The sequence below is a fragment of the Sinohyriopsis cumingii genome, unplaced genomic scaffold, assembly GCF_028554795.1.
Source record: "Sinohyriopsis cumingii isolate HCF-2022 unplaced genomic scaffold, ASM2855479v2 utg001779l, whole genome shotgun sequence".
NCBI classification, from domain to species: domain Eukaryota; kingdom Metazoa; phylum Mollusca; class Bivalvia; order Unionida; family Unionidae; genus Sinohyriopsis; species Sinohyriopsis cumingii.
The window spans coordinates 562,818-590,481 of NW_028316050.1; the positions used below are offsets into that span (position 1 = coordinate 562,818).

At 35.1% G+C, this 27,664-nt stretch overlaps 2 long non-coding RNA genes and 3 other non-coding genes across 15 annotated transcripts in view; all 5 read left to right on the plus strand.

Annotated features, from left to right (window-relative positions):
• LOC149771536 (uncharacterized) overlaps window positions 1–25,626 on the plus strand; it is a 65,577-nt gene extending 39,951 nt beyond the window's left edge. For 5 of the 6 annotated variants that reach the window (XR_016418231.1, XR_016418233.1, XR_016418232.1 and 2 more), the window contains one exon: window positions 1,046–1,265. This is a non-coding gene — a long non-coding RNA (uncharacterized LOC149771536). Of the gene's footprint in view, window positions 1–1,045; window positions 1,266–25,575 lie in introns of those variants that run through there. The other variant, XR_016418230.1, reaches the window with a different exon arrangement.
• Window positions 9,562–27,664, plus strand: part of LOC149771543 (uncharacterized) — a 61,043-nt gene continuing 42,940 nt past the window's right edge. For 4 of the 6 annotated variants that reach the window (XR_016418224.1, XR_016418223.1, XR_016418226.1 and 1 more), the window contains exons 1-4: window positions 9,562–9,747; window positions 18,135–18,263; window positions 18,745–19,269; window positions 25,518–25,668. This is a non-coding gene — a long non-coding RNA (uncharacterized LOC149771543). Of the gene's footprint in view, window positions 9,748–18,134; window positions 18,264–18,744; window positions 19,270–25,517; window positions 25,669–27,664 lie in introns of those variants that run through there. The other 2 variants (XR_016418225.1, XR_016418222.1) reach the window with 2 other exon arrangements.
• Window positions 12,805–12,887, plus strand: LOC149771544 (small nucleolar RNA snR60/Z15/Z230/Z193/J17). Its single transcript, XR_016418263.1, has one exon. It is a non-coding gene; the product is annotated as a small nucleolar RNA snR60/Z15/Z230/Z193/J17 (small nucleolar RNA).
• On the plus strand, window positions 18,464–18,546 carry LOC149771545 (small nucleolar RNA snR60/Z15/Z230/Z193/J17). The gene has a single exon (XR_016418254.1). It is a non-coding gene; the product is annotated as a small nucleolar RNA snR60/Z15/Z230/Z193/J17 (small nucleolar RNA).
• On the plus strand, window positions 20,091–20,164 carry LOC149771546 (small nucleolar RNA SNORD36). The gene has a single exon (XR_016418239.1). It is a non-coding gene; the product is annotated as a small nucleolar RNA SNORD36 (small nucleolar RNA).

Below are 27,664 nucleotides of genomic sequence, written 5' to 3' on the forward strand. Positions count from 1 at the left end.
GACTGGGGGGAGATGTCAAGCATTGCCAAATTTTTGCATACATACTAAATGGATGGCCTCTTATATTAAAAGTTGTAAAATCAACATATTGTAGTTTTGGGATATAGTTTTTATAACTGGTGTTCTCAAACCATCACTTTCTTGTTGAAATTGTTAACTATTCAGTTATGTAAAGAGGTAATATGATGCCCATTTAAGACAGATTTAAACTGTTTGTTCATAATGATATTGAAAGATTCAATGTCTGCCAATGATGATGTAGAGATAGATAGGTACAAATGATTTTTCATGAACAAACTCTGTCTCACTGATAGTCGTGTTTTAATGGAATGAATGAGGTTTTGTTATTGTTGTTGCTGTTGCTGTTGTAGGGTTTAATGCCATTTTTCAGCAGACAATAGGCTGTACGTGGCGGCCAGTATTAATGGTAGAGGAAGAACCCGGAAAAAACCACCGACCCATGATAAGCTACGGACAAGCTTTCTCACATATCTACATAGGCCAAAGAATGAGGCTGTCAACTGTTATTACTGGTAGCACTTTTTTGAGAAATGGAACTTGGTTTAATCATTATTTTGTTCCTTTTTTTTTCTTTGTTTCTACAAAACTGCAGAAAGTATTCTCGGTGATGTTATCTCTTGAGAAAGTCATTGCTCTTCGATAGTGTCAACACTGTATAATCTTGGCTAATGGTTGTGAATGCGATATGCAGATTGAACATATTCCTAAGTTGACAGGGAAAAGCCACCAGTAAATATTTGTCTGGTGTACACCAGGAAACAAAAACAAATTAGTCACTTTTCTAGTGGCAGCCATGTTCAGTCATGTGTTTGTTGTGTTGAAGTTTCGCATTCAGACTGTTGCAGGTATTCATCATTCGGTGCTATACATCAGAGCTTTTATCTTGGTATTCAGCATAATTGGTAGAACTTGTTCTGTTAGCACGTAATGTAATCGCAGATCAGGAGTCTGTAGTTTGCATTTGAACTTGACTTTTTAGTAAGCATATGCAGTAAAAAAACTTTCCCATTTTTGTTTGTTTCAGGATCAAGGATGGGGTAAACAAAGAGTTTGATGTACCGGGATATTTTTCCTACATGAAGGTATTCAGTAAATTTCCTGAACCACGAGATTTGTGGGATGCAGAGATATCATGGTGGCTTGCCAAGTCCGTTCATATGACTGGATACATTCAAGTAAATTTACTACTCCAAGATCAATTTCACTCCTATGTACTTTTTTCATTAAAAAAAATGTTGTAAGAACTCCATGTGTGTGTCCTTTATATGAACCCCATTTTGCCTGTAAACTCTGGTCTGGTCTGGTCTGTTGAAATGTGGGTTAATATGTTAAAGAGCACAACTGATAAGAGAGTAGGGTTGTCTGCTACATGTGTATTAGCTCACATGTAAATTGTACCATCATAATGGTGTAGGACAGCAGATGATTGTACAATTGTCATGCCTTCAGTTTGGCATTCCTTGTACTTGCTTTTGCTACATTGTTTTCTTGTAAGGGCTGTTTCAGTACAGGAGTCGGAAGGCATTTGTGTTTATTATGTGCATTACTGATGGATATTATTCCAGATATTTTTAGTGGGGAGCTCACCAAGCTGCAAGGTCAAATGGCACTGAATCTTTCATATATTGTCAGTCTGTCCACAGTTGCATGTTGCCATTCCCGTCCATTATTTCTGATCCAATTTAGATTAAACTTGGAATGTGGGCTTGTATCATTAAATTCTTGGACAAATTTGATAATGAGCAAGATTCATTAATGGTAGTGAGATGTTTTTACATCTGATTTCTTGACATCGTCACCTGTCTTGAGGCCACGTTTTGTAAATGGTATTGTTACAACTCTATGGTCTTAAAATAGGCAACAGACGGCCAAAAATGAACAAGATTTGTACAATTCAACAAATTTAATATGTTTAACATAGAAAGTGAAAATTTTAAAAATTAAAATAAAAAACTTTTGTATTGTGCAATTAATCCCATATAGTCCTAACAGTTCTATCATGATAATGGATTATTCCTAATGAATTCTAATACTGAATGTGTTAATGTGACAATAGTCTTGACTGCACTAATGTACCAACTGTCTTCATGTATCAGAATGGGATTATTATACAAAATATCCTTGAATGAATTTACAATAATCCCCAAAAAGTGATTACTCCAAAATTATTAATGAGCACTTTGTAATTCCAGTGTTCTAAATAAATCTCTCTGATTAATTGGACACATCTAAAGACATAGCGAATTACACATGTTAAAGTAAGAGTATTTTGAAGTAAACACCATATATTTTAAAATCAAAACCAATAATAGAGCCAAGATGAAGGTAATTTTCCCAATAAGTTTGTAAACAACTTGCATTTACAGACACGAGTTTTCTCCATTTTAAAGCAGAATTCCGCTTTTCTCCTGACTTGAATCCGATTTTTTTGTTTATAGTTTGGTTTTTTTGTTGGTTTTTTTTCCCCCATCTCTTATCTGGTTTTCTAAACACTTTCTGTTTGGTCCCATGCCACAACGACCCTTGTAAAGTTTTCATTCCATATATAAGTTAGCCCATGACTCAAAAACAGTATCCTGATTGGTCAAAAGTTTAAATTCGTGTAATGGAAACTGATAGCAATGGAAAGAAGAAACGTGCTTGCAAAAAATGTCATCCCAAGTTGTTGAGAGACCATGACACAGAAGTTTAGATAAAGGTTTAAAAATGTATGGGAATGGCTGGAGCGAAAAGTCGACGGAAATTTAGTTGGTCAATTTATAAGAAAACTGAATGCTAGCGGACTGGCATTTTGTGATTTCTGCTCTACGTTAATTGCGGTTGGAAGAGTTTGGAATGGCACCTACAAAAGAAGCTGCATACAGAAAAATTGAAGCTCAAAAGGCATCTGGAAAAAGTGCATTTAATTACTATAAGAAGAAAGATTTCTTGCATGAGAGAACAGATGTAGCTCTCTTGTCAGAATATGTGCACTCATGTCACCAATACAAGCACCAGCTTGAAAGGAAAAAAGGCTCCTCATTGAGAAGGAAAAGAAATGATTGCACATTGAGCCAAAAAAAGTCTGTCAAAAAGTAAGGCTAAATAAATCTTTGCCAAAGCCACAAAAAGAGCTAGGCTGGAATATCAACAGATTGTGTCCATTGGAGAAAAAGACGAGTCGGTGTATGGGATTATTATGGGTGTTTATTTTACAGATTTGTTATGAAAAGAGAGAAGTATAATATATTTCCTGCAAAATCTCAGAAGTAAAAATATCAATTTAGAAGTCTGCTAATGATGATAAAGAGATAGATAGGGACAACTGATTTCTCGTGATTAAACTCTATCTCACTGATGGTAGACAGTTAGTTTTCATATACATGTTTGGCATTTACGAGATTTGTGTTGGTTAAAATTAGGATCATAAGAGTTAATTTGAAATTGATAATTAAATTTGGTTTTATCATTGTCCTACAAGTTATAACATCCAAGCATTCAGTGTGGCATATTGTGAACCTGACACGTTGAGACCTTAAATATACTTCAGGGCAAAGTTAAGAGAGTGATTTTTAAAGGCACACCCTGTGATATAAATGTATCTGTTAAAAAAAAGGTGGGGGTGTAAGGACATTACCAACAGGAATGGACTCATAAATAAGCCGTTTTCCACTGCTGAATCATGTTTGCACAAATACATCCTTTCACTTAAATAAGCCTGTAATGGCTTCCCTCTGGTATGTAATCGTACTTTTGAGATTTTATGCTGATCTTAATTTTAACATATTGTAATGATGTTTTTATGTCCTTCTATCCATTAAAAATTTTCTTGTCTGCTTCATTGCTTTGTAGCCTTTAAGATTTTCATTAAACCTTTATCTGTTGTATATCAGGACTAGATAGTGTTGTGTACCATAACTTGACAATATCTTGCATGTTCAGTTATAAGCTATGCACACCTCCTGGAGGTCAAAGTCGCACCAAGGGATAATGCAGGTCACATGCCTATTCATGTCGAGGCTGTTATGTTGATTACTACATTTAATTGCATTTGAGGTCTGTCCTTCCATTACCTGAATCCCCTGCACCGTTGAGTAACCTTGTATATTTGTAACAATTCCTTTTTTGACCAAAAACAGCCTTGCAGTTTGATTGTCATGCTAAATTATTTTAATTTAATTATCTGTTCATTATAAATTTAGATTTAATAGCAATGCAAGACCTGTCACTATTGCCTTGCCTTGCTTAACTCTATTGTGATGATAGTACATGTACCACTGTAGTAGCTCCCAGTTCCATCCTTTCTTTAAACAAAGTTCCAGAACATCAGAAGCAAAGAAGTAAGATGATGGTCCAAGACCTACATCAGTGGCCATTGCTGGACACCTTTCCACCTTTCCTTGAATGCTGTACATGTTAAGACATGGAAATTTTGCCTCCCTTTGTATCTCAAAGATGCCTTTTGGTATTTGAATCTGTTTTCCATCATGATCAAGTGAAAATACCCTAAGTCCTTGCACATACGAGTGTTATTCTGAACTCCCTAGTTAGACTGGAGGACTGCTATTGCCCCATGTTAATGTAACAGCATTCAAATTATATTGTACATTTTCCCTTATTGGATAGGTCAGGTGTTTGTTACCTGTTTATTGTTCCAGAATTTTATTTGTCCTTTTTAGCAAATTATATAGAATAATTGTTTTATGTTATTTTTCATTTCAGTGTGAAATTTGGAAGAGGGTGGAAAATGTCTCCAAGAGGGTATATGATCTTTTCTCTCTGTCAGAGAAAGCAGTTGAGAGGTAAATATTACAAAATTTAAACTTAGTTCTACCACTCACCCACTCCAAAAAACAGAAATCCTGAATAAGGGAGATTACACTATGGTATTTAGCCAGGTTTCCTGTGTCCTTTTTAAATATTAGATTTTCTATGCATGATCAAACTGTTGATTATAGATTTTTTTTTTAATGGTGTCCAGAAAGGGATGCATGTTCAAGACAAAAGAGAAAATAAGCTTCTAAAAAAGTGTTAATAATCAACACATAAGAATAAAATGGAGTATTCAGATTCTTATGAAGAAAAGCTGGAAAGGACACAACATTTATTGAACATCACGTGCCAATTTGAGTATGCCTTCCAGTGGGAGAAATAATTGCCGCCGTCATGTGAAATGGAAAAAGAATTTCCAAGAATTACCTAATGTTGAGTGATGGCAACAAGCCATTGAGTTGCATAGGGTTTGGAACTAAAGTTTGTGCAACTGTACTTGTGGTAAATAAAGTCTATGCATACTTTACAAACTTTTCAGTGGAACATAATGTTTATCATCGCTACATCGAACATTTAATTGTTTTCCAGCTTTTTCAATAGTAGATTATTGATATTTTGTTACACCTTACTGAAAACTGGTTAATCTTAGGGGAAAAAATCGGCTGCCTTACTGAGATGGACTCATCAGGGTTGGAAGGTCTGCCATGTGCTGAAAAATGGTGTTAAAACTCGAAAGAACAATATCTATTAATGGAAGTTCCCAGTTCTAAACTTGTTGGACCAGAAAAGGATAAATCAGTCACACTTAGAAATTTTTTTTTAAAAATATGAATGTTGTACAACATTTTTTGGAATGAGCAACTCGTCATGCTCATTACAGAAGTTGTTGACTTGGCCTTACGATAATTCAGCAACAGACATTTAGACTCGTTAAAGTGAGTTTTGTATATAAATCATTTGTCAGTATGTTTTTTGTTTGCATTATGGTACTAATCTAAATGGAATTTGCCCATTTGCAGACTTGTCACGATTTACTTATCATCCCAAATTATTTTTGAAAACTGAAAATTCAGATTTTCTGATTTGTTCTTAAATCTCAAATCCTGCTGTTTTAAACAGTGTTGCAGAAATTTCATGAGGGATACGCTAGTCAGACCATGCAAATCTATCATTTTTCCGTTCTCATCTTTATGCCAATATTTAGTGTGTTGATTGAATTAACACTTAATATCAGGATACAAGTGTGGCTGTAGCACAAGTTTCTCACATAAAGTAAATTGCATAAGACAGTGATCTCAGTTCCTTTATAAAGTTTTTGTAAATATATGGTTGTAAACACTAATCCTGTTTTGGGAGGATGGGGTATCTCTAAATCTTGATTTATATTTTTCCTTTTGGCATCCTGATTTTTGTTCCACTCAAGGTAGTAGGTCTGCATTTGTGACAAGAATTTGTAACAAGTGACAGATTCAGGTTAGTAGCAAAAATAAATGTACATATCCTGTAAACATGGCATGTAACATAGATAACACTTTATGCTTGGATTAAGGGGGTTTTTTTGGTCCACTTTCATCAGTAATTATTGTGCTTGTACCTCTCAGGGATTGGCATTTATGAATATACATCATTCAAGATTTAGTACTGCTGCTTTAATCAAGAACTCTAATTAAATATACTTTGATCTTTGCCTTTTGCAGTGTTTTTCTTTTTACTCGTACACGTGTATAAGTCTACTAAAAACAACGTCATTGCAAAGCCGTACTACCATGTTGCACTTGAAATGATTATAAATGGGCCATTACATAGTTCTGAAAACATTTGTAATTTAGTGTCAAGTTTCTAGAGCACATCAGTCTTGCACATTGGGCAAGCTCAAAGAATATTTAGCACTCGTACATTCTATACCTCTGATTTGTCCACCTAGAATGTATACCATTGTCTCCATTCTTGAAGTGGACAAGTTATGGGGATGGGGAGGAAGGAATGAAGTTTAGCAAATATTTGAACCTGAGATGCAACATTTAGGTTTGCAAATTTGGATCCCCTGCATTTTCTGTCTAATCCCTTCTTGCACCCACTTTTGGATTCCTTTATTCATGGAAAAGGGATACAAACAGATGTAGCCTGTGCCACTAAATTGTAAATTAAGATTGCATGAGATTATGCATGTGTGTAATGATTTTGTTTTTCAGTTTAAAAATGTCTGACAAGAAAGTGTAGTGTCAAAAATCAAGTATCTAAAATGAGCATTATTGTGTATTACATAAAAAATTAACGGCTCTTGAAGATGAAATTTGTGTTTTAGAAGGTACTCTTGTTCCACAACATGATGTAATTTGTAATGGGAATCTCTCTGAGAAATATGATGAGAGATTTGATTACTATCTGACTTGGCATGTAGAGTACCTTTGTTGTATCAAATTTTTGTCATATGCTTTAGAAGGGGATATTGTGATGCCCTTTATTTGTTTTGAGCCATACCGCCCCAAAAAGAAATGCTGAATCAAAATTAGTCAAACCTTGAACATGCCAAAGTTGTTACTGTGATATCTAACAATGAGGGATCTGCATTTTATGCCTCTCCCCTGCAAAGGGTCAGTGGGAGCTAGTAAAAGATAGACATAAAAGAATTACAGTGACATTGTATTCTGGATTTACCAAACGTTGTACATTATGTCATGGAAAAGATGGAGACTGTATGCTATAAGTGACTGAAGCATCTGGGTCCTAATTTTTTGAGCACCTGATTTCCAGGCTTGTACTAATTTCCAATAGTGTATTTAATTATAGACTTGAAGGAAGTTTGTAAAGTTGATGGGTGAAAAATATTTGAGGCAGATGATTAATTAGATAACTGTCAGATCCTGAAATTGCGTTGATTTCCCTAATTATTGGCCGAGTTCCTCTAGCAGTCTCAACTATTTTCATCATCAACCCTGCTTGATTGCAAAGGGAGATTTAATGATCACTTGTACAACTGTATCATCAGTTAACGTCTTGGTTAAGGTTTTTCATTTGGTTTTTTTTTTTTGGTACCATAACAAAACATTTGAAGTCTCACAAAATATTATAGGGAGTAGTGTTTATACTTAAGCAAAAAAAAACTGAATTTGCATTGGACTGAGCAATTTCCTGCCAATTATGCATTTTCCAGCATGAAGAACACTTCATATTGACTAACCGTTTTCATATTTTGATCTTCAAGGATGCAAGGTTGGATCTAGCACACCATTACACAGATTACTCAATAAAAATACCCACAAATAGTCAGTCAGATTGCCTGGTGATAGGTTGGCTTAGATTTAGTAATTGATGGTGCTGTAGAGATGATTGGTCAACGTCCTCTGATGATAAGCTTTGTGCCAGATGATGTCTTAGTGATATCACATTTAAGCCCGTAATTTTATCTGAGGACTGGAGGGATGACTATGTCTTTAATGCATATAAATACATTTAAACCTGTCTTGGAAATACTTTTATATCAAAGACATCTAAACCTCTCAAATCTACCTATATACAGTATTCCAGACTGTTTCTTTATCATGCTCAATTGTGTAGAAAAGTATAATACATAATTCTATGGTGGCACCAGCAGTTAAGGTTTTGGTTAAAATTCCATTGATGTATCCTTCTATTTATATTTATTTGGTGCGGTTTTTTCTTTTATAGTTTCTGTGCCCTGCATTATATATACTTATAATACGCTTACAGAATATTGAGGTCTTTACATAAAAATTACATGTACTGTGTTACACATGAGCTAAAAAGATAATTTGGAAGTGGTCAGTCAGTTCCTAGCAGTTTAACCATTAATGGATTTCTATCATAAAGAACACCTGATGTGGAGCAATACTTTTTCAATGCAAGATTCTTACCCACATCATTACATGGATTACTCAATAAAACTTTTGCCACGAAACATCATTCTAATAGGGCAGATTGCTTGCTCATAGGTTGACTTCATGGACTTAATAATTGTGATGGTGCTGTAGAGATTATTGGCCCAAGTCCTATGAAGCTAAGCTTTGTGCTAGATAATGTCATAGTGATATCACATTCAAGCCTGTAACTTTATCTGAGGACTGGAGGGATCAATTTATGACTTTAGTGCATATAAATACATTCAAACCTATCTTGGAAATACTTTTATATGAAAGACACCTAATAAAGGATAGTATTTATAAACCTCTCAAATCTACCTATATACAGTATTCTAGACTTTATCATTGTCATGCCATTTGAGTGGAAAAGTAATACACAGTTCTATGGTGGCATCAGCAGTTAAGGTTTTGGTTAAAGTTCATTTAAAATTCCATCTATGTATTCTTTTATTCTTTATTTTTTGTTTAAAAATATCCTTGTCTAGCATCATATATACTTATAGTCCTGTGATGATAAGCTTTGTGCCAGATGATGTCATAATGATATCACATTCAAGCCCGTAATTTTATCTGAGGACTGGAGGGACCACTGTTATTTGAATGCATATAAATACATTTAAGCCTGTCTTGGGGGATACTTTCATATCAAGGACACCTCACAATAAAGGCCAGTATTTTTAAATACCTCGTGTTTACTTACAGTACCGATGCCTTCACTGCACCCAATCTTCAAACCACCTACCAAGTTACTGCATGAAATACGCAAAAGAATTGGGTGGACCCCTGGCTGCTTGTCTCTATTTTCAGAAACACTTCCTCTCACCTAACTCACGTAATTTATTTATTTTTCAGGTGGTGGTACAGTGACTATTGACATCGAGAAAGCCAATCATCAAAATGGAAACCGATACCTGGCAGGCAGCACGGGGTCTAACGACCCTATGAAGCTGCATAATAGGTCTGGCAACTTTGAGGACATGGATGGAGAAGAAACTAGCCTGTGTCGTCGGGGTGGCTCCATACCTACTGACAGAAAATGTTACTTGTACATCTTCCTGATAAATAAGCGTTTGGAAATGTTCACTTCCGAAAGGTAAAGCCTAATTGTCTAAACCATCTCAACTAATTCATAATGAGGAACACCGTGGTACAATGGAGTTGTCAAGGACTTAAAACCAACAAGAAGCATGTTTCTGCAGATTTGAGTCTGCATAAAACTTTTTAAAAATGCAGACAGTATCCCACTTAAAAATTGCTCTTTTGTTTTGCACTTATTCTTGCCTACAGAAGCTACTTTTAAAAATGTGTGATCACTGAAGAAATGGTTTCAACACTAGGCAGTTGAAAGGAAGAAATGGTCTTGTATCATCTAGTTGAACATCAGTCCCTTTAGGGAACCCTTATGATTGCATACCATTCTCAGTGTAGATTAAAGTGAGTAATGACTCGTTTTTATATGCTTTCCTTGTAATTATGAGAAATTATATGTGCTGAAATGTATCAGGAAAGGGCCTTTTCTTTATTTTTATTTTGTTAATTTTGTTTTTTGGTGTTAATTGAAAAACCGTAGAATTTCAAGCTTGGCACTTCTACCTGCTACCATAATACTAACTCTACACAGCAGGCGTGGGGGCCCCGAGTGGTCTAAAGCACTCTCCGTTACGGATCACTGCCATCTGACCTCTGTCTGCGCATTTTCAAGTCTTGGATTCAGCCAATCTGGGTATGTGAGAAAGCTTGCCAGTAGCTTCTCGTTGGTCGGTGGTTCTTTCCGAGGTTTTCCCGGGGTCTTCCTCCACCATTAATACTGGCCGCCATGTATAGCCTATCGTGTGCTGAAAAATGGCGTTAAACCCCACAACAACAACAACAACAACACAGCAGGCGTGACTGCCAACTCTTAAGAATTTGCCATAAATCTGATGAAAATGACCTTTAAAATACGGACTTGCGGAATAAAAGGAACAACTACAGAGATGTGGTCATTGGGGTATATTCCAGATAATTGCTCCGCCTTGTTTTATTTGGGTCTGAGTTTCATATTAGCTTTAGTGGAATTAATTAGAGAATCAGAATAACGTTATAGTAGTACCTCAAACACTTTAAACTGTACATATTTTTCCATGTGAAGCATCTGCGTGAGCAAATTGGAGGTCATATTTTTTTTTATGGCATCCTGCTACTAATGCATGTTGAAGACAAAAGGAAAAAAACAAAACAAGCCTCTTAAAAATGTTTTAATAATCACTACAGAAGAATGAAAAGGAATACTCGGATGGTTCTGAATAAAAGTAGGAAGAGGCACAATTACATTTATTGGAAATCACATATCATTTTAAGCATGTCATGTTGCAGGAGATACTAAAAATTACGTCAAGTAGAGATATAGCAACAAGCCATTGAGCTGCATAGGGTTTGGAACTGAAGGTGTCTGTTTACTTTACACACTTTACAGATGAACATAATGTTTAAGGTCGATAAATTAGTTTGGAACGCAGGCTCTTGTATCATTGCTTACAATTTAACTATCAGTCACACGTGTGCATTTATTATATTAGTACATGTATGACAGGTAGATTATAAGCAATGATACGGGTCTGTATGGTTTGGAATACAGAATGCTTTAAACACACATTTTCCAACTTGACAAAACAGAACACATTTTGTTACACCTTATGGAAAACTGGTCAAACTTGAGAAAAACAATCGGTTACCTTTCTGAGATGATCTTCTTAGGGTTGGCAAGTCTGCCTAAGTGGGAGATTAAGTAACCAACACTTGGCTTTCGTTAGGCACATTCTGTAATTTTCTACATTTGCATCACTGAGCATTATTAACCAATAGACCAGCTGTGTTAGTCAATGCTTTGTTTCTGATCAGATTTGTTGAAAATTCTTTCATTGTCCAGACTGGATTGTAAGCTAGATCTACACATATACATACATATTTGGAGATGTTTTTTTACAAGTTACATGTGCGTGCTTGTGAAGTGTTCAGATATCAAGTTAAATGTGAGGCAGTGAGCAATATCATTCTCATTTGGGCCTTGGGTTTATTTTGTTGACAAGTTTTTTACGAGTTAGTAAATGTCATGTGATAAATGATGATTATCCTTATCTACTCAGAATACCTTTGTGTTGACAAGTTATTAGCTCTACCTGATATCACATGGCTACAAGAATTCTGTCCTTGTAAATTGATTTCGTTTAGAGTTTGAATTTGTGCAGTGCAATTCACAGGGTTATAGAATATGCACAGTGTGCCTTCCCACATGAAGCCATTTAGTATTGCAACAGAGATGAGTAGTGATTATGATGACAAAATGTTGTACCCAGTCTGTGTAAGAGACTTTGACAACAAAAAGGGCAAAGTCAGCGTTCTCTTCTTTCATTACCAGAATTAACAGTAGATTCCACTGGAGAAAACATTTTTTTTTTTTTGTGCTTGATAATGCTTTGAATAAACATAAGTTGGCAGAACTGTATGGGTTTTTTAGCTGATACTGCATCAGTGATGACTGGAATTCATAAAGGAGTTGCATTGTATATTTTGAAAAAATGTCTCCCATCATTGTTCATATCAGGTTGTCTCTGTCATAGGATGCACCATGCTGCTGATAAATTAGAAGGAGAACTCCTGAAGTATCAAGTTGTCACTCTACCTGACAATGTACTTCCTGGGGATAGAGTTGATTTTTTTATCTTATTTGCCAGCTAAAAGACCCAATAACTGGAAGATATAACTTTCCTGAAAGGAATATTGGTTCTTTACCATTCTAATGCTGACTGAGAGTGATTGTTCAGTATTGTTAACAAAAGTAAAACTGAATTTAGATTCAGGCTCTGTAATAACGCTGCACTTTGTGCTCTACTGGGTGCAAAACATTTAGTCTCAGCTGGTCCAAAGTGTTTTGAAATGCAATGAGAATCTCTTGCTTTTTAACGCTCAAAGTGTTACATATACAAAACCTTGAAGCACTAATTAATGTTAAAAGTCCTGTGGGATAAATAAATCATTGCATACATATTCTCATTGAATTTGTGTCATGTTATATGTGGATTACTCTTTTTCTGCTCAGATAACTCTTTTTGTCCACTTGGATTACACTTTTTCCTCGCCAGGGGTTGGCATGTATGTAGCATTACATTTTCTGCTTCTGATGATGACAGCATAGTTCAGCTGATATTTTGTGAGGACTACCAAAATGTCTTTCGCTTCTAACTGAAGAAGCAGAAATTTCAGTCAAATGTTCTCTGATTAAAATTAGTTTGTTCAAAATGACTGGACAAAAGCTATTTTCACATTGAAAGCATCTTCCTCTGTCGTATGGCATGTATATTCTACCCTTTTTTTAGTTTCAAAATTTTATTTCCTATGCTCATTCCAATATTTGTGGACTCATGATCATTCAGCAAAATTTAGACATGTCGATTAGTTGAAGTGAATGTTGTACATAAATAAATTTTAAGCACTTTTTTTTTTTTTATTGTGGTACTAATCTGCATGGATTTTGCCCACCAGCTTCAGATCCAGGCTAGTAGCAACAATAAATGTATATTTTTTATAGTTGCTTGTAATTATGGCATGCAATGTATAGATTTAACTCTATGCCCAGTTTCTGCTTTTCTACCACTTCTATTACAAAACAGTTGTGGCTTAAATTTCCCTAGGGTTGACATGTATGTAGTATGTCAAAATTCATTTATAGCTATTAAATGAAACTGAAACTCATAAAGTTGAAGACTTTAATTTGATATGTCCATATTTATAATCCTCACTGAGCAGACTTTGACAAGATTTGGTACTGGTTAAACTAAAACTGAAAACAATTGAAATTAATGACTGCTCAATTTATGCATGTATATCCATTGTACTTGGGGGGGGGCGGGGGCAGTTTTTTACAAACATGTGCAAGATTATTCTAATTATTCATTGAGTTAATATTAAATTTTACATAATTCAAAATTGCATCTACAAGTGACAACTCCACATTGAAAGTGCATTCCCAGGGTCCCAGGTATGTCTCACTGCAAGAGTCTCAGGTTGTTTGTACATTTGTATTTCAGTTTGAAGACATTAGCTTACAAAAAATTATGTGGTTGGATCTGAAATCTTGTTGACATAAAGGCAGTGTTTGAATTGAAAGTTTTTTCACACTGCATGATGACAATTGAACTCTCTCACTGAGCAATTGTGTTGACAAACAGTTCCCTGAGAGTGTGGAATGACAACATTGTAGACAACTTGGTTCAGTCAGTCGAGTATTTTCACAATCTTCCAGATAAAGTCCTAATACCTCAACCTTTTGAATAAATTAGTGTATATTGTCAAGTTTATTTGACTCTGCCTTTAAGGTTATCACGTGTTTTCTACCTTTAATTATGAAATTTTCTTTATAATACACCAGCATGTTTATTACTTGGTAAAGTTCTGACTGTGTCATTATAAGAATGGATTCTTCCAGTCATTTTGTTTTCTGATTCTAAACAGAGATATTGGTACAGGATTTTCAAATACTGTGAATTTATTCATTTTGTTGGCAATTGCTTTTTGTCATGTTGAAAGAAATGCATATTTTGGATACTTAAATGTATATATCTACTTTGAACCCCAGTAGCTTTTTATAGTCAAGACAGTTCATGTAGGATAGTTTTATTTATGGTTTGTAGCAACTACAATATCCTGAAGATTGTTATAGCAACCATAATATCTTGAAAATTGGCACACCAGAAATGAAAGTGAATCATGATAGACTTGGCTTATTGTGTGATTTTCTCATAATGATTGTTTCCGTAAGTAATACAGTCGATGTAAAATATTTTAAAAGAAATTTATATCATCTTAGCATTTTGCACAGTTATTCCAAGATTAGTTTAAGAAATTGATCTGGGGACAAATGTGGGAGCCCACTGTCACACACACATGCACACATTAGACATTTTGCCACATGTTGGATCAAGGTGTATTTACTGATCACATCTAACAGACTGTATAGACCAAGAGCTGCTGGTGCATTTAAATCTACGCAGTTTACAGTTGGACTTGTGAGTATAGATGGGATGTGTATTTTTGGGGTGGGGGTGGATTTACTTTGGAACCAGTGAAGGAATAAATCTGTTTTGGTTGTTTGTGGTATTGCTGATTTCATCTGATTTTTTTTTAAAATATCAAGTAAAAAAAATCTATCAACAGAGCTCAAAAGAAAAAAGTTTTAGACACAGGATCCGAGCTGCTGACCTAAACAAACTCATAAGCCCTGACTGAAATTCCACAAACCCAGACAGTTCATGTCAACTCTCAAGACGAAAAAAAAAAACCAACCGATTTAGGAGGTATTTCCACACCTGCCTCCCTGTCTTGTATCTCCTGATATTTCGCAGAGAACTTCCGATTATTACATTATCAATTTTCATTTCTACAAAAACCAACAAAAACATACAAAAATAGATTTATTGTATGCAATCCACCTATGCTATATTCTATTTTATTACTTGTGAATACTGCTGTGACCAAATAATTAATATCACACTACAAAGTTATTTTTCTTCTTCAGTAAATAAAATGTGAAGATTCATCATTATTCACGTAAATTTCAGATTTGTTAAAGCTCTACAACAGTACTATAAACTTTAATTACTATGATTAAATTAAAAGGAATGAAATACAATATACCAAGCAGTATATGTGCCCCCAGAGAACTAATTCAGAGTAAATATTTCATTTATTAAACAGTTTTACATGCCTTTAGATTTAAACAAAATGAAATAAGGTGGGATGTAAAATGTGGGAAACAGTTGCCACATTTATGGTAACTTGTGACTGCAGATTTGAACTGTTAAAATTAAGTCGCAAGTTACAAAAAAATTTGGCATCATTTATTTGCCAATCAATTGCTAGTGCATATATACACACACTGTAGCGCATGGTTTCTTTAAAATTATGTCTGAACGCAGTCCTTTTCACAAGATAAATGCTGTGATACAGATTAATTGTTAATTAGTCACATTGGCTTTATGCTTCTGTACTTCAGTTTAACCTTTAGCTAGCATGCACTTTAGCCACAGCTGACCAGAATATGAAAATGGGAAATTGTCCTGGGGGAAAATGAGGCATCTCACGGGGAGAAATGGTGCGTCCTGTGGGCACTTGCACATTGGGGCAAGAGGTGGGGGCAATAGTCGCCTCTCCCAATTTCACCTTTAAACCTGTTTTGGCCTAAATCCATAAATTTGGGTTAAAATTAAGATCATTAGAGCTGATTTAAAATTGATAATTAAATTTGGTTTTAGCTGTGTCATGCAAGTTTTAACAGCCAGGTATTCTCAGTGGCTTAATGTGGAGAACTTAGCTTATTCCAAAGCACAGTTCCGTTAGTGATTTTTAAGGCACATCTTGTGATCGAAATATAACTGGATACAACCAGTTCTTAGGCCAAAGGTTTCACATGCACAATTCAAGTGTTCAGTATCATAATAAATCCAAAGCATCAAGTTTTGTGTTTAAATATCTGCAATCCAGATAATGCAAATACACTAGTGTGTGTGTGTGTGTATATATATTAGTATGGTGTACATGAATTGTTCTACCTCTAGATTTGACTGAAATTTAACAAACTTGTTTTTAATATGCGGATCCTAATTTGAGCATATTGTAATTATGTCTCTGCATGTCCTTTTCACAACTTTTTTCCTTTGGTGAGAGTTTCATAAAACAAGTGTCCATTGTATCTCATGGCTAGATGGCATCATATACCAAAGCCACTGTCCATGCCTCATGGCCACAGTCATGGCAAAGGAAAGTGCAATTCTTTGACTTGTATTCTAATCCAAAATATAATTTGTGTAATCTAATTATTTTAAGTAAATTTGATCGTGTTTGAGGTGTACATTGCATACCATAACAACTACTTGTTCCCGTTTTGATGGTCGCATCACAAGAAAATGTTACCTGTTTCCTGTGACCCATTTGTACATCACATCGAGACCGTATCTTATAAATTGGAGATTCCAGTCCATGTGCTGGAGTAACATTTGAATTCGTGATGATGTTGAAATGAAACATGAACCAAGTATATATTTTTGCAATCAAGTTTTCAGATTTCTGACCTGGAGATATTTTGGCAGGTGTCCAGAATTTTCGGCATTTGGACAAATACTGTTGTTATCTGCATTCAGTTTTTCATTAGATGTATAAACACTAGATTGCAGTGTTGACGAACCAATGTTTTGACTGTTGCATGTAAACAGTGAAATTGTGGCTTTTACTGGTTTCAACTAGTGAGAAGCATATTTGTCACTTGTATGTGTTGTATCTTAAAGAAATTGGCTGTAAAGAAAAGCTTTTCTGATGTTTAAGAAAATAATTTCCATAATAGTTTTAGATATTGGTGCAGATATCAGATCACTTGAAAAGGGAGTGAGAAATAGATTCAAGTTGAAATGACTGTTGGTAAAATAACTAATGGCTATTTATGTTGGACTATATTCAAGACTAATAAACATCTCAGGTTTATATTTCCTTAACCGCGTGATGGATTTTCTTCATACTTAGGATGATCCAGCCCCCATTGGGATTTACTCTTAAGTTAGTCTTTGCAGAAGGAAAGAAAAAATAGGTTTTGGTTCAAGTTATTAAAGTTGTTTACATATCCTAAACCCCCTTGATGGATTTTCTTCATGCTGGGATGAATCATTTAGATGCCAACACCATTCATTCTGCAACATGCAGATGTTTACAGTGAAATTCTGTAATTGTGGCTTTCTACTTTGTTTTTGTCTGTTTTTCACTGCCCAACATTACATGCACATAGTTTTTAGAACACTGGCAAAATGTAGAGGCCTGGAAAAAATAAACTAAGAATTATAGAGTTCACATTTGAGCACAACAAAAAAAACAATGTTGAACGGGATCAACCAACGTCTTGACAGTTTTTTTATTTTTACATGGGTTTTATGTCCAACATGAAAAGATAGATGATTTGGACAAATCATACTTTTCATATCTTGCACAGCTGTAGAGATACTTGGCCAAAGTCCTGTGATGATAAGCTTTGTGCCAGATGATGTCATAATGATATCACATTCAAGCCCGTAACTTTATCTGAGGACTGGAGGGATGACTACATCTTTTATGCATATAAATACATTCAAACCTGTCTTATATCAAAGGACACCTGCTGATAAAAGAAAATATTTATTAATTTCTAAATATTACCTACATGCAGTAATTGCTCACAATTGGAGGTAATTAATGTCATTGTGTAAATTACAAACATCTACCATGGCTGCATCAGTCTCAAATATAGCTTTTGAACTTTTCAAATGCACATTTTCCAACTTGACAATAGCTGTATATGATGTTTTGTTTCACCCTTCCCAAAAAATTTGCCTTACTGCAGTCTTGTTACTTTGGCAGGTCTGCACTGTCAGTGAAAGGTCCGTGTAAGCATAACGATTTTAATGTACGTCCTTTATTTTTCAGCTCAGGTTGTTCGTCAACAAGAAATATCTAGCAAGGAACATCCAGCAATAAGCTGTTAGGTTTTAAACCTGGAGCCTGTGCTGACAAGGTGGTCAAAATGAAATCGGGGGTCTGACATTGGACTACAAGGTGACTAAAAAAAATTTGTTTCTTTTTTCCTCCCTAAAATCTTTTAAATGAGAAAAAGAATTCTGCCGACTTGACATTTTCATCTAGCGTACGTGTTCAGATGTTAACAAAGTTTCTGTATGAGCTAAGAAATCAGATGCATGTCCTATAGATGGTGTATCATGTGTGAAGTATCCATCCAAGATGTATTTGACATTTTTCTGCTTCTGATGATGACTGCATAGTTCAGCTGATATTTTGTGAGGACTACCAAAATGTCTTTCGCTTCTAACTGAAGAAGCAGAAATTTCAGTCCCACAGTCTCTGATGAAATTGGCATGTTAGAAAGAACTGAACAAAAACTCTTTTCGTAATGAAGCTTTTTCTCTGTTGATATGGCAAGTATTTGCTGCCATTTTTAGTTTGCAATTGTATTCCTTTTCATGTTTTTTTAACAAATCGTTATGTGGAATATTTTTAAGTTTATCATTTCTTTGACCAGATTGTGAAGAAAAGATGGTACTGGCTGGTTCATGTATGCCAAATGTCACTGTATATACAGCCAAAATCAGCCTTCTGTTGGACTTCAAATTGAGATGAAAGAGGGATCAGCCCAAAGAGACGTGGCAGAGGAATATAGAGGCTAATACATGGGAGTGTATTCTGTGGTATATTAACACACATAGGGCTGTAGACCATCCACATTGTTGCTGCCATACCAAAGCCTTATGTGCCACCTGTGTCATGACAGTGTGAATGTGGGGGTATTAAATTCCAATGGGACACTCACCCACCTGTATGGCATGTACTCAGATCACACTCATGAACAGTTGTTCATTCAGCCTTCTTGGGTCCATTGAGGTTTGGGACTTGCTGAGTCTGCAGGCTTGCAAGGGGAGGAAACAAGATCCTACTGCCTCTACGTCTCCACAATTCCAGAACTGTATGGGATCCAGTTATCCTCAATCCCAGGATGGTGTGGGATCTTACTCCGTGTCAGTGACCAGTCAGTATCACAAAATTAAAAGTAATTGAAACACACACACCCGCACCCCTCCAAAATGAAACTACATTGATTTTTTTTAATATTTGTCTATGGGTCATGTAATGATAGCTGTATGGAGAAAATATATTGGAACCTTAAATTTCTAAAGCTTTGAATTTTTTATTTATTTATAGCCATTGTGCTGTATAATGAACCATTTAAGATTATTCTTTCCAAGTACCTTGCTTTTCTTTAAATAAAAACAAATGGGTGGGGCTATTTAACTTGTTCCCCATGTAGCAATAAAACATTAAGCTCCTTCGTGCAGATGCTACCTGTTGCAGCTAACATTCAGTGTACAAAGAAAGCTTGGAGTCTATAAGGAACAAATGTCTGGAGTCTATAAGGAACAAATGTCCACATGGTTTTAAATTGTTTTTATTTTCATAGCCAACTTTGGAATCGAGAAATTTTAACATTTAGTAAGTTAAATTGTGCCACCAAATGTTAAACTTGCAAAAGTTCAAAACTGAATCTTCCAAAATCACAAATTGATGACAATTTTGATAATTCTGTGAAGATGTTGAAATTTGATTCTACATCAGACATCAGACTTTTAGAACAGTTGTGTGGGGTGCTTCATGTCAAGTTGTATTTGTCCCTTTTATTTATCTTTTTTTAGTCCATACATTACAAAGTTACAATTCTTACCGTGTACCATTGGCACACTGGCCATAGGTTGCCAACACCTGTTTTAGATTATGCATTCTTGTTGGTCTGGTGTCTCAAGTATTTTTTATTTTTTAAGGGGGTGGGGATACTGTTTCATCAAAGATGTAGGTAGGTGTACTATATACCCAAGCTTGCTATGATGTGTGAATTTCTTCACCTGAATCTCCATGTTGTAACAAAAACGAGCTTTTTAAATCTGAGCAAGCCTTAATATGCAGAAAAATTTGATCAGAATTCTTGTCTATATAGTATTTTTAAATATTAAGGGAACTTTCTTCATCAGATACATATGTTGCTGATTGGGATCCTTCAGGTCCTGGTCAATCAAAGGTGAGTGCATCGCTGTAGTAATCCTCCTATTTGGCAGTCAACTTTTGGTTTTAGCATGCATTGTTGATCTGACCTTTACAACCTTTATTTCATACTTCTGACTTTGGTTAAATGTAATGCTTTAAAAGCATTTCTTGCTCTTTGTTCATGCAAGCATCTCTGTTGGTACCACATACATGTAATGTTATTGCTAGAGTCATAAAGGTTGTTTGAGAGATGAATATTGACATTTATTACAACCTTGTCACAGAAGTAGGTCAGAATGACCTATATTTCTTGCTTTATTGACTTTCATAATCTTGTTTTATATCTCGTGCTCTGTTTATGCTGAAATCGTCAAATTGGATGATTGAATGTCCCTCTATTAGTACTACACCCTTGCCACAAAAGGACACTTTGGCCAACATTTCACAATTTACGGATTTCAGTTAAGCTTTTGCATTTAGCTAATTAGCACCCTGTATATATACTGTTATACCTAGGTTCGCAAAACTGAGTGAATGCATTTCCAAGACTGTAAAATGACAAGATGATAGCTGAAATGCAGATACATGCAACTGAAATGCAAAAATGTGCATATTTCATAAAATGACCAGTTGTAGGGTCTATTGGTGTTACTTGACATTTTGCATTTCACCTCCATTCCAAAATTCACTTCATCTAATTGGTTTTGAGCTGAATGCATACAGAAATTGTCACGCAAGCCTCATTAGCAAATTTGCTTTGGATCTAACCCATACACAGGGTCCCTACGTTAACGGGAAGTCAGGAAAAATGATTATTTTTTTTTTCAACCATGAAAAGTCCTGAAATTTTTTGCAAATATTGATGAAAGTCTGCGGAAAACCCTGGAATTTTCTGCCACCACTTGACGCCAGAAACAATCACGTAATTGAGTTGTAACTAAACAGATCGTGAGTTAAATTTGTCGAGTTCTAGCCAGAATATTTGGAGGGTGCGCTGTGGATTATTTGGTTGCTTGCAATAAAAAGATATGCCGAGTCAATCCAAATGCCCAGTGGATTAGAGATTCATCTAGTAGACTTTTAATTTCAAAGTCAGCTTGATATCCGTATCTTTCCTTACATGGAAGGTATGAAAACCAATCTAGCATCACAAGAGGCCAATAAGATGGTGGCAAAGCTTAGACGGATGGCCTAGCAAACTTTAAACGTTGCTAGATCAAGTGATACGTGCATGAAATCGATATGAAAATTACACATTTTCTCAGAAATTTTGAGTTGTAACATCGTTATGTTTTTAATCTGCTGAAATACAAGGTAAAACTACGTCGTTGATTAAATGTGACCTGGTGCTCGCGATTTGCATTGCTAGTCACATGAGTACTGTACACATATCTAACAACCCACCTTTCCAATGTTGTAGAGAGAGAAAAAAAATTTAAACTGAAAATTGTATACTAGTTATAATAAAACACAAAAAACAAAAGAACACAAAATTCTCCATAATTGTATATTCCAAGAACAACATTTGGAGGATTGTTGTATCACGTGACCACCCTGTTCACATGTGATCTCTGCTTGATAAATCAGACTGGCCAGATTGCTGGATTTTACAAAAGGTATCTAACTTTCATTTAATATAATTGAATTTCTGTACAACAACATTATAAATGAGTTTGTTGTTGATATCACATGAAATTTGGACATCCGATGTCCTCATTTGAGATTTGTGAAGTCCTGTGACTAGTAATGCAAATGGCGAGTACTGGGTCAGGTTTCATCTATGCCGTAGTTTCATCTTGTCTGACTGATGATTAACGACATAACGATTATAATACTCCCCATTTCTGAGAAAATAATGGTGAAAATAAAGGTCAATTCGCCGGATTGGAGAGTTATACTTTGGTACATCACTGTCTTTTGAATGTATATGTGTAGTTTTTCAGTCGTCTTGTGATTCTGAAGTGATAAAAGACGCATGGGAACAGTCGAAGCAAGCGGAGGGTTGTGGTCATGCTTGTACTCCTTTGTTATATTACTGGATGAGTGATTTAATGTCAGAGATTTCACCATACTTGATTGATAAAATGTCAGACTCCTGTGCTCATTTCAAAGCTGTGCGCAGAATTGGCCGACATCGCGAGTCATGAAAAAATGTTGTTGTTATCCCATGTGTCCAAAATTAATATTATTTTGAACAGAATATTGTGGTGACAATTGCCTCTTTTCAAATGGTAAGCATTACAGTATTTTATTTTCGTCGGTCGGTCGAATTCGGCATGCGTTTTACTTCAGTATTGGAGACGGAAACCTTAGGTGCACATAAATGCCTTACAGCATTGTATATATTAAAAAACGATACAAACTCCTGTATCAATACATGTTTGGGGACTGGTTTAACGAATTACAAGTTGTATCTTCATAAAATTCAGTCTTTGTTTACACAACAGTATTTAATTTTGAAGGTCTTTTGTCAAAATTTAAATCAACCCTTTTGAAAATGTTTTATAAATGATGGATTTTCAAACAGAGCATCTTAAAGAGATTAGGTTGTTTGAAAAATTTTGTTTGGGATTTTATTGGCACAGATTAATTCAGGGTTAAATTCTTTCATTACAAGGCAAAATTCTAATTATTTCAGGGTTTTTTTTCTTTTTTATACTGTAATAGGAAATGTTACTTTCTATGAAATGTATATAAATATATTGCTATAGAATTCATTAGAATTAAAGGTTTGAAAGGAAACAAAACATTATTTATGTTCATTATGTTTTTCTCACTGAGCAACATAATGCTGCAAAATAATTAAAAAAATTCTTCTGTACATTGAAATGACTTTACTTGCTAATTTATAGGAATATAATCAAACTTATTTCGTGTGATACATTTTGTGGTTTTGTGCATGATCATCTTTTCTGACTTTGATGTTTTGGGAGAGTCTTGAAAGAGAAACATCTTTAGATTTAAAAAATGCATGTTTTATAATCTAAAATGTTCTTTAGTTCCATTCAGTAATGGTCATATGTGAACCTCGAAAAATGTAATTTCAACCTGGAAAAACCTTGGAAATGACCTGGAAATTTTTCTTTAGAAAAGCATGGGAACCAGGCATACAAAATGCAATTTGCAAATTGATTACACACACACACACACACCAAATTGTATGCACATTGATGAACAAACCAATTAATGTTGAGATTTGAAAGTGGATATTGGTGAAGTTGAATGATGGCATATATGCAAAGTTAATTGGGACACTTACATCTCGCCTATCTACATGGGTTGGAGTCTCCAGCTTGGCGAGCATTGGAGTCTGAGGTTCATCCCAAGATTTTTCTGGTTTCTTTTTTTCACTGGATATACTGGTTGCCATATATAAGCCAACCATGTGCTGAGAAAAGACATTAAGCAAAGAAAGAAATAAAAACAATTTGAGGAGGATTTAATATGTATAATCCAGGTCAACATTAGTTGCCTTGAAATGCACATTAAAGTTTTTTATGAATGCTTTAGTGTTCATGTATCAACATTTGCTTGTTGTCACCTTGGGGGCTATGGTTTGGGTAGTATTGCAATTCAAATGTTTCAAGATCTTGGAAGAGTTTGAACATCTGATTTGCCAAGGTTGCTACCACTCTGGAGACAAAATATCCCAATCTGATTTTACTGCAAATTAATGAATAAGCTGATACAGTTGTTTTTTATTGGAATATGAGGACAATATTACTCTGATATTTGACTGAGCTTGTTCCTCTTGATAAAGACTATTTGCTTATCAAATTTTTTAAAACTTTGTAAATGGATTTACATGAAGATCTTGAATTACTTCAGTAACTATGCATACTAATTATACCATTTTTTCAGGTTAGGGGCCATCAATTTAGTACGTATGCATGGGGGGGGGGTAACCCAGATGCATATGCTTGCATATGGTAAGGATCTACTGATAATGTACGTATGCATAGGCAACGGGGGGTGGGGTGAAACCTCAACAATTTGTCTAATATGTATCCTGTTTGACTGGTTCAGTCGGCGTTTGAATTTTAGTGGACACTAGACAAACTGATTGAAGTTATGCAGCCAGACATTCAACATCAGTGGACTGTGTTTTATTAAACATGTTATTATTAATAATAAACTTTTACGGTTTCTACGTGGATTAAATATAGGCTGCGGGCTAGGGGTACATATTCAGGTGGGGGGAGTGTAAAGAAGTACACATGTGTATGGGGGGAGATGTCAAGCATTGCCAAATTTTTGCATACATACTAAATGGATGGCCTCTTAATTAAAAGTTGTAAAATCAACATATTGTAGTTTTGGGATATAGTTTTTATAACTGGTGTTCTCAAACCATCACTTTCTTGTTGAAATTGTTAACTATTCAGTTATGTAAAGAGGTAATATGATGCCCATTTAAGACAGATTTAAACTGTTTGTTCATAATGATATTGAAAGATTCAATGTCTGCCAATGATGATGTAGAGATAGATAGGTACAAATGATTTTTCATGAACAAACTCTGTCTCACTGATAGTCGTGTTTTAATGGAATGAATGAGGTTTTGTTCTTGTTGTTGCTGTTGCTGTTGTAGGGTTTAATGCCATTTTTCAGCATACGATAGGCTGTACGTGGCGGCCAGTATTAATGGTGGAGGAAGAACCCGGAAAAAAACCACCGACCCATGATAAGCTACGGACAAGCTTTCTCACATACCTACATAGGCCAAAGAATGAGGCTGTCAACTGTTATTACTGGTAGCACTTTTTTGAGAAATGGAACTTGGTTTAATCATTATTTTGTTCCTTTTTTTTTTCTTTGTTTCTACAAAACTGCAGAAAGTATTCTCGGTGATGTTATCTCTTGAGAAAGTCATTGCTCTTCGATAGTGTCAACACTGTATAATCTTGGCTAATGGTTGTGAATGCGATATGCAGATTGAACATATTCCCAAGTTGACAGGGAAAAGCCACCAGTAAATATTTGTCTGGTGTACACCAGGAAACAAAAACAAATTAATCACTTTTCTAGTGGCAGCCATGTTCAGTCATGTGTTTGTTGTGTTGAAGTTTCGCATTCAAACTGTTGCAGGTATTCATCACTCAGTGCTATACATCAGAGCTTTTATCTTGGTATTCAGCATAATTGGTAGAACTTGTTCTGTTAGCACGTAATGTAATCGCAGATCAGGAGTCTGTAGTTTGCGTTTGAACTTGACTTTTTAGTAAGCATATGCAGTAAAAAACTTTCCCATTTTTGTTTCAGGATCAAGGATGGGGTAAACAAAGAGTTTGATGTACCAGGATATTTTTCCTACATGAAGGTATTCAGTAAATTTCCTGAACCACGAGATTTGTGGGATGCAGAGGTATCATGGTTGCTTGCCAAGTCCGTTCATATGACTGGATACGTTCAAGTAAATTTACTACTCCAAGATCAATTTCACTGCTATGTACCTTTTTCATTAACAAAAATGTTGTAAGAACTCCATATGTCTGTCCTTTATACAAACCCCATTTTGCCTGTAAACTCTGGTCTGGTCTGTTGAATTGTGGGTTTAATATGTTAAAGAGCACAACTGATAAGAGAGTAGGGTTGTCTGCTACATGTGTATTAGCTCACATGTAAATTGTACCATCATAATGGTGTAGGACAGCAGATGATTGTACAATTGTCATGTCTTCAGTTTGGCATTCCTTGTACTTGCTTTTGCTACATTGTTATCTTGTAAGGGCTGTTTCAGAATAGGAGTCGGAAGGCATTTGTGTTTATTATGTGCATTACTGATGGATATTATTCCAGATATTTTTAGTGGGGAGCTCACCAAGCTACAAGGTCAAATGGCACTGAATCTTTCATGCATTATCAGTCTGTCCACAGTTGCATGTTGCCATTCCCGTCCATTATTTCTGATCCAGTTTAGATTAAACTTGGAATATGGGCTTGTATCATTAAAATCTTGGACAAATTTGATAATGAACAAGATTCATTAATGGTAGTGAGATGTTTTTACATCTGATTTCTTGACATCGTCACCTGTCTTGAGGCCACGTTTTGTAAATAGTATTGTTACAACTCTATGGTCTTAAAATAAACAACAGACGGCCAAAAATGAACAAGATTTGTACAATTCAACAAATTTAATATGTTTAACATAGAAAGTGAAAATTTTAAAAATTAAAATAAAAAAACTTTTGTATTGTGCAATTGATCCCATATAGTCCTAAAAGTTCTATCATAATTATGGATTATTCTTGATGAATTCTAATATTGAATGTGTTAATGTGACATTAGTCTTGACTGCACTAATGTACCAACTGTCTTCATGTATCAGAATGGGATTATTATACAAAATATCCTTGAATGAATTTACAATAATCCCCAAAAAATGATTACTCCAAAATTATTAATGAGCAATTTGTAATTCCAGTGATCTAAATAAATCTCTCTGATTAATTGGACACATCTAAAGACATAGCGAATTACACATGTTAAAATATGAGTATTTTGAAGTAAACACCATATATTTTAAAATCAAAACCAATAATAGAGCCAAGATGAAGGTAATTTTCCCAATAAGTTTGTAAACAACTTGCATTTACAGACACGAGTTTTCTCCATTTTAAAGCAGAATTTCGCTTTTCTCCTGACTTGAAACCGATTTTTTTGTTTATAGTTTGGTTTTTTTGTTGGTTTTTTTTCCCCCATCTCTTATCTGGTTTTCTAAACACTGTCTGTTCGGTCCCATGCCACAACGACCCTTGTAAAGTTTTCGTTCCATATATAAGTTAGCCCATGACTCAAAAAGAGTATTCTCATTGGTCAAAAGTTTAAATTCGTGTAATGGAAACTGATAGCAATGAAAAGAAGAAACGTGCTTGCAAAAAATGTCATCCCAAGTTGTTGAGAGAGACCATGACACGAGAAGTTTAGATAAAGGTTTAAAAATGTATGGGAATGGCTGGAGCGAAAAGTCGACGGAAATTTAGTTGGTCAATTTATAAGAAAACTGAATGCTAGCGGACTGGCATTTTGTGATTTCTGCTCTACGTTAATTGCGGTTGGAAGAGTTAGGAATGGCACCTACAAAAGAAGCTGCATACAGAAAAATTGAAGCTCAAAAGGCATCTGGAAAAAGTGCATTTAATTACTATAAGAAGAAATATTTCTTGCATGAGAGAACAGATGTAGCTCTCTTGTCAGAATATGTGCACTCATGTCACCAATACAAGCACCAGCTTGAAAGGAAAAAAGGCTCCTCGTTGAGAAGGAAAAGAAATGATTGCACATTGAGCCAGAAAAAAGTCTGTCAAAAAGTAAGGCTAAATAAATCTTTGCCAAAGCCACAAAAAGAGCTAGACTGGAATATCAACAGATTGTGTCCATTGGAGAAAAAGACGAGTCGGTGTATG